General features: G+C 45.7%; 1 protein-coding gene across 3 annotated transcripts in view; it reads left to right on the top strand.

The window, feature by feature from the left end:
* The first annotated feature begins 621 nt into the window (after window positions 1-621).
* The window catches only part of HERC3 (HECT and RLD domain containing E3 ubiquitin protein ligase 3), a 110,962-nt gene continuing 104,795 nt past the window's right edge, over window positions 622-6,788 (top strand). The window contains exons 1-3 of one of the 3 annotated variants that reach the window (XM_042984201.1): window positions 622-778; window positions 3,169-3,229; window positions 4,588-4,689. The gene's annotated coding sequence lies outside the window, so the exon portion shown is untranslated. The remainder of the gene's footprint in view (window positions 779-3,168; window positions 3,230-4,587; window positions 4,690-6,788) is intronic. The other 2 variants (XM_042984202.1, XM_042984200.1) reach the window with 2 other exon arrangements.

The raw sequence follows: 6,788 nt of genomic DNA, 5'->3' as shown, positions 1-6,788 counted from the left end.
ATCTGCTCTGCGACTTCTTTTCAGGCTCCTCCCCAGCCACCACCGTCCAACCCCAAGCCTTCCTGGCTCCTGCAGCACCGTTCTCCTCTTCGCACACCCCCCCCTCCCGCAACTCTCCAGGATGGCCGAGGCAGAGCGGGCCTCCGCACCGACTTCCTTCCCGCTTCTCCCACCACGCAGCCCGGCGTTTCGGCAACGCGCTTCCTCCAGTCTTCCGAAGGGGTGTGAAGCCGAAGACTCCTCCACTGGGAATAAAACGCTTAATAATTCACCCTCAGTTGTTACCCTCTAGATTTTTCTTGAGCCCCATGCTCAAGGCTTTTGGTCACCTCTGCATAAATATTAAGAGCCAGAGCCCCAAACCTAAAAAACCGACCCCTAACCTGTCCCGCTCGCTTCCCCGCCTGTGAAAAGCAATCCTATTCCAGAGCGAATGCTCGGTGTCTTGCAGCCGGATTCCGGCCGACACACGCGGGGCCCGCGGGTCCTGTCACCTCAGGCTGCCCCCGCCTCCCTCCCGGCCTGGGCCTCTCCCCGCCTCCAGCCCGCGGACCTCGCCGCCCCGCCTCCGCCACGGCCGCCATTGGTGCCAGCCCGCCCCAGAAGGGCGCCCATTGGCCGGGTGGGAAGTCATTCGCCCAGCGCATTCCGCCGCCCGCAGGCTTGCGGGGAAACTTCCTTATTATTGTGACGCCGAAAACCGAGAAACCCCGAGCCGGGCCGGAGAGACTAGGCTGTCACAGTCGGAATCCTGAGCGGTGGTTCCGCGGCCGCCAAGGTGCGCGGGTTGGAGGTCGGGGTTCCAGGGAAGAGGGCACCGCGGAGCTGCAGCCGCGCGACCGCCGCGTTCCGCCGGGCACGGCTGTCAGCCCGCGGCTCCGGTAGGGGCGGCTGCGGCTGCGGCTGCAGCTGCAGGGCGCTCCCCGCGACGACCTGGGGCCGGCGCTCGGGGAGGTCGGGGCGCGGCGCCTGCAGCGCCTGCGGGACTCGGGGACGCGGGCGGCTGGGTTGCGCCGGGCTAGGCGCGCTAGGCGCCCCTCGGCATGGTGCGCGCCTCCCTGGCGTTCTCGGGGCTTGCCCTCTGACCAAGAGAGCCCCCGCGCCCGGAAAGGCCGGAAACCGCTTTAAAAATGGGAGCGCCCCCCACCTCGACTCGGCTGTCTGCAGACCTGGAGGAATTGCGACGCAGAAAGTCCAAAAGAGGATCCTCCCCTTCCTCCTCGCCTGCCCCTATTTGAATTCGGGGGCTCCAGTGACTCCTCGCGGTGAGGAACGCGGACGCTTCCCCGCGTAATGGGAGCCGGCTAGGCCTCCGCGTTTTGGGGAACCCCGGCGGCCGGGAGGACTTTGCACCGAGGACGCGGGGCTCAGCTTCCAAGCTGACAGCGCGGGTGGGGCCGCGGCGCCCGGCACCACCCACCTCGCGGAGGCCGTGCCCGGCCCTCCTGGCCCGAGTCAGCCTGAGGGGCGGAGCCGGGGCGAGGGTGTGTGTGAACACGTGTGTGTGCGTGTGTGTGTATGTGTGCGGACACGTAAGTGCGTGGACGGACGCGGGGGTGTCAGGAGCTGGGACTTTCGGTAGCAGGGGGCACTTTGAGTCATTTGTAAACGTGTGGAGTGGGCAAACTGGGGCAACTGACAGAGAAGAGCCTGTGTAACCTGAAACAGATGAGCCAGGGAGTGCGGTAGAGCAGCACCTAAAGCAACTGTGCAGTGATTCTGGGTATGCACCGCGGGCCCCGGGGAATGTGTGTTTGAACTTGGCTTTTGGTCTGCCACTGATTCTGGCTGTTTTCTGGTTACGTTATACTTTAGCTTTTAAACCAGCCCCATTCGGAAGTACCTTGAATTCACAGCTAAGCAAGCCTTTCAGGATTTTGCTTGCATTCGTTACACACGGAATGTTTTAGGAAAGACGATTCGAGAGCTCTCTTCCATTTTTGTATGTCTTCTCGCTCCTTCCACAAATAGGAAGCTATTTCTAGAACCTTTCATTTGATGATTTGATAACATCAAGAGGGCTGATTTTTAACTCCAGACTGAGGGGAAAGAAAAGTGAAATAAAATGAGGATTGGCAGCCTTTTTAAATGCAGTGACTCTAGAGAAACATGTCTTGTTTTAGTAGGAAGATTACTGTGAAGCCCTCTCCTTTTGTACCTTATTTTACCTTGGAAAGAGGAAATGGCATTATAAATCAGAAAAGGGGAGTAATAGATATTTAACCACCTTTTAAAGCAAAATAGATGAATTACACATTGTCGTCTGACCACACCGAGGCTAGGAACCTTCTGGAGAAAGTAGGCAGGATTCAGGGAGGAAGGTTTCAAGCCTCTTTGGCAAAACTCCTTTGGCATGTAAAAAAGAAACAGTTGATTAGCATACAGTTTTACTTGTTCTGTAAGTAGTTGGGTTTTTATTTTTGAAAAGAAAAACAAATTCTAAAATGTTCCAAATGGTGTGGTGGAGTCGTTGGTTATAGCCTTTCATTCTGAGTAACGAATGTAAATTTAAGATTTGCATAATAATTAAACGTTTTTTAGAACATGAGAGTTGCACTCCTACTGGAGGTACAAGATAGTTTTGCTGCAGTTTCAGAAATAAAAGTAATATTCTCCAATGAATGGGATTTTCTACACAAGAAGATTGAAATAAAGTTCTGATGATAATATATTAAAATTTTTGGAGGACTTTTTCTTTTGAGAGACTTAAAGTGGCTCTCAGATAGTCTCATCTTGTTTTGCATGAAAGAGGATGTGGTGATGAGAAGAATGAAAGAGAAAGTCTTCAGAACGGTTGTGGCAAAATAAGCTATAATGTGTGTGGTACCTGGGAAAAATGGAGGAAAATAGATGAAATTGAATTATTTTTCAATAATTTCTCTTTTTAACCCAAATGGGAGATTTAAAAATAATATTTTTCCTTTATATCTACTACAATGCCAGTAATTTTTTAAGGTGCTAGGTCTCAAGTTCACGTTTAGAGATGACATCTTTGTAGTTGCTTAGAGGTTATCTTATTGGTCTTTAACCAGACTCCAGTCTTGAGGTACAGTGTTTGGGGAATATTTAAGCTTGCATAATATATTCTTATTTTCAAAACTTCTCATTTTCTTTTCAGTAACATGAAAGCACTGTGCCAATGTTAATTATGATTTCTTTAACTTGCAGGTCTGCAAGGTGAGGTAAAACCATCTGGCTTCTAGTCCAAATGCTAAGGGTGTGACCTGTGGTGAGTTACTTAATTTCTCTGAACCCAGTTTCCTCAACTTGTACATGGAGATAATATCTGACTCACAGAGTTGACAAGGGGATTAAACAAGATAAACTATGTAAAGGACTCAGGTTAGTATAGCTGCGTAGAAAGGGACCTTAACAGATCCTTAATGACTTCGTTCTGCTGTGATGAGGTGAACAGAACAAGGTGAGCCCAGGAAGTAGGAGACCTAGTTTCTGGTCTCTGCTTCAACCATTTACTTCTCAGAGGACCAAAGTTACTTGGCCTCAGAAGGCCTCAGCTGCCATTAAAATGAGGTTAGGAATGTAAGTCTCTTGCCTGGAGGTTGGATCAAATGGACTTTATGGTCTCTTTAATAAGATGATCGCTTTGATGATATAATTCTGGTCCCTTTAGATATTTACTGCATTTAGAAATAGTACTTGCTGGTGTCAGAGGCATGTGTTTCTGTGTGTGAACCAGTAACTGGATTAATTTTATTGTAAGTCAAGATGGATACGGGGGTAAAGTCTGACTGTCTCTTGGGATTGTTTACTTGCCTCTCCCCTGTCTCTGGCTAACATAGGTTCTGTTTGCCTGTAAATATCACCAGCGATTCAGCTAGTGTAAAATCACTGTGGGCAGTTTTCTTTAACTGTTTAGTTTAAAAATTGGTGAAGGGGTGGAACTTGGCTTCATTTTGTCTGAGAGATACTATTGCATTATGTTTAAGAGCATGGACTTTGGAGTCTAGATGAGATTTGAATCCAGACTTTGCCACTTACTAAGTTTCCTTTTTACCTACTTATTTACATGTTCTTCGGCAAGTGACTTAATCTTGCTAAGCCTCAAAGTTATTGTAAAGGGAAAATTAAATAATTTCTGTAAAGTTTTTAGCCAGACTCAGACATATAGTAGGCTTGCAGTAATAGTAACTATTTTTCTTTATTTAGCAAATATTTATTGAGCCACTACTGTAAGCCGGACACTTCTCTAACAGTAGGGAAATGAACAAAAGAAGCTCAGAATTACATTCCTGAATTCTAGCATACTGGTGATATTGAAAAACACCCCCATTTAATGACAGCTTCAGTTGTAGAAAGCATTCTACTTTCTATATCTGCTGAAATGTGCTGAGAGGAGAGTGCATGTTAGAATGGAGGAAATACAGTATTATTTTTTGTTACTTGATAGGGAATGCTTATCTAACATTACCTGGAAAACAAAACTGTGAACAAACTTAAGTCGTGAGGGTTCTAGTTTTCCCAGGTCTGGATTCAGTTCACTAGGTGCTTACCAAGCATCTATGGTTCTCCTGTGCTATGCTAATTAATGGAGACACAGAGATGGAGTGAAACCTGTCCCCTCCACAGAGAAGCTCCCAGTCTGCATGGGTGGAGAATTGGTGGACACGACGCAAGAATCAGCAGCCCTACCTTCATAGTACTTTTCATTTTCTTTATTGTGAAACAATGGTAAGCATAAAACCATATATGTAATATATATGCTAAGAAACAACAATAAAAGTTTAGAAGCAGAACATCAGCCATGTTATTGAAGCTCCCACTGTGCTCTTTACAGATTGTACCCTCCAACTCTCCTGTCCTCATAATCATTCATTACCTTGTTTTTTGTATTTATCCTGTTTTTTTTTTTTTTTTTTTTTTCGCTTTTCTACATGGCCTTGCCACCACTAATATGTTTATCTCCTAGTACTTGTTGTACTTGTGTTTGGATTTTGTAAAAATTCATCATATTCTAAATTCTTCTGTAACGTTCCCCCCCCCCAACATTGTTTTCAAGATTTAGCTTCAGTGGGGTTTGTGAGGTGCATTTATTTTTCACTGCTGTGCCACAGTTTATCCATTTTTTTTGTTGCTGGACATTTGAGTTGTCTTTGTTTTATCTATTTCAAACAATGCTGAAATGAACATCCTTGTGCATTGTATCTTGAGGCACATGTTAATGGGGTTCTCACTTCATTGTACAATAAGATAACCACAAGCCATATATGACTTACATTAAAGTTAAATACGCCTCAAATTTCAGTTCCTCAGTTCATTAGCCATATTTCAAGTGTTCCAATAGCCATGTGTGGCTAGTGGCTACCATATTGGACAGTGTAGGTATGTAACATTTCCATCATTGCATAAAGTTCACTTTTCGGGTTTCACTCCATCTTTGTGTCTCCAGTTCTCAGCATCGTGCAGGAGCACCGTAGATGCTTGGTAAATTGGACAGCGTTGGTCATAGGCGTAGGAGCAAAATTGCTGTCCTGTGGGCTATTCACATCTTCACCTTCACTAGATAATGCCAACTTGTTTTCCGAAGTGGTTATGCCAATTTACACTCCCACCAGCTGTAAGAGTCCTGGTTGCTCCATATTTTTGACTTGACACTCACACTTTTCAGTTCTTGCCAGGCTGGTCAAATGTCTTTTGAAGGCAGCCCACAGCTTAAACACACAGTGGAGAGATCATTGTTCTGGTTTCATGAAGCCCCAGCACCAAGTAATGAAGAAGGCACCACCTATAATAGGCTCAGCAGGGAGGAATAGAAATGTTTCCTGTGTTGGCTAAAAGAGAGAACCAAAGCTCAGCTGAAGTGAAGGAGAGAGAAAACAGCAAGGAGTGGATTCACATTATTGAAAACTTCTTTTTGCTTTCTGTGCCATTTCTGTCTGGTAGTAATATTTTTGACATTCACCAGAGTGAATTTTCTTTGTTACTGGCATTTGAATTTTGGCTCCAAGTTTTTTTAAAGCTTGGATTTGGGGAGGGCCTGTAGAGCACTGAAGCCTTGGGAAAAAGCCTTGCCTTTTCCCGCTATTGAATAAGACTCCCCTTCTCCCTGTACACCATTTAGGAAATGGCTTCTAAGCTTATTTCAAAGGCAGCTTATCCATCTTATAAATGAGATTACAAGTCCTGCCGAGTGTTACTTAGGTTTCAGTGACTTTCAGACAAGGAATAAGAATCAGTCGTTAGGCTGCTGTGGGCATAGTCTGATTAATAAGACAAAGTTTAGGAATTGTAGCTTATCTTTTAGCATTCAACTTGCTAGGACTGATAAAAAGAGCTTTATATACTCTCTTGCCCTACGCAGAATTTAAAAAACTTTCTCCTAGCAACCTCGAATCCCCTTCATGGAAGTTATGACAGATGGCGGTAGTGGTGCTTTGCTATAGCACAGATTTGGAGGAACATAGCTCATGCTAACCACAGGGAGGAAGAAAGGAGTCATTCCCCCAGCCTCTTTTGGGAATTGTCCTGTTGGCTGTGGTCTCGGGAAGAGCACTAGGGCTAGGGAGTAGCAGTGATACAGCAGTTGACATTTATTGGTCACTTAGTACTTTATAGGGGCATCATGCTAAGCACTCGTTCTTTTCCCCATTTTAGAGACAGGAAACAGTGGCTAAATATCTTCCCCAACGTTTCAGAGCTAGCATGTGGTTAATTCAGGCTTGAACTTTAGTCCTTTTGACCCTTAAATAAACCCTGATGAGATTATCCTGAATCTTTTACCAAAAATAGATGAGGAGAAGGGCTGGGAAAAGTACCAGGTGTGCCATTGA

Source organism: Panthera tigris, chromosome B1, assembly GCF_018350195.1.
Source record: "Panthera tigris isolate Pti1 chromosome B1, P.tigris_Pti1_mat1.1, whole genome shotgun sequence".
NCBI lineage: Eukaryota > Metazoa > Chordata > Mammalia > Carnivora > Felidae > Panthera > Panthera tigris.
Note: the sequence above shows the minus strand (reverse complement) of the source record. Positions and strands in the feature narration are given on the sequence as shown.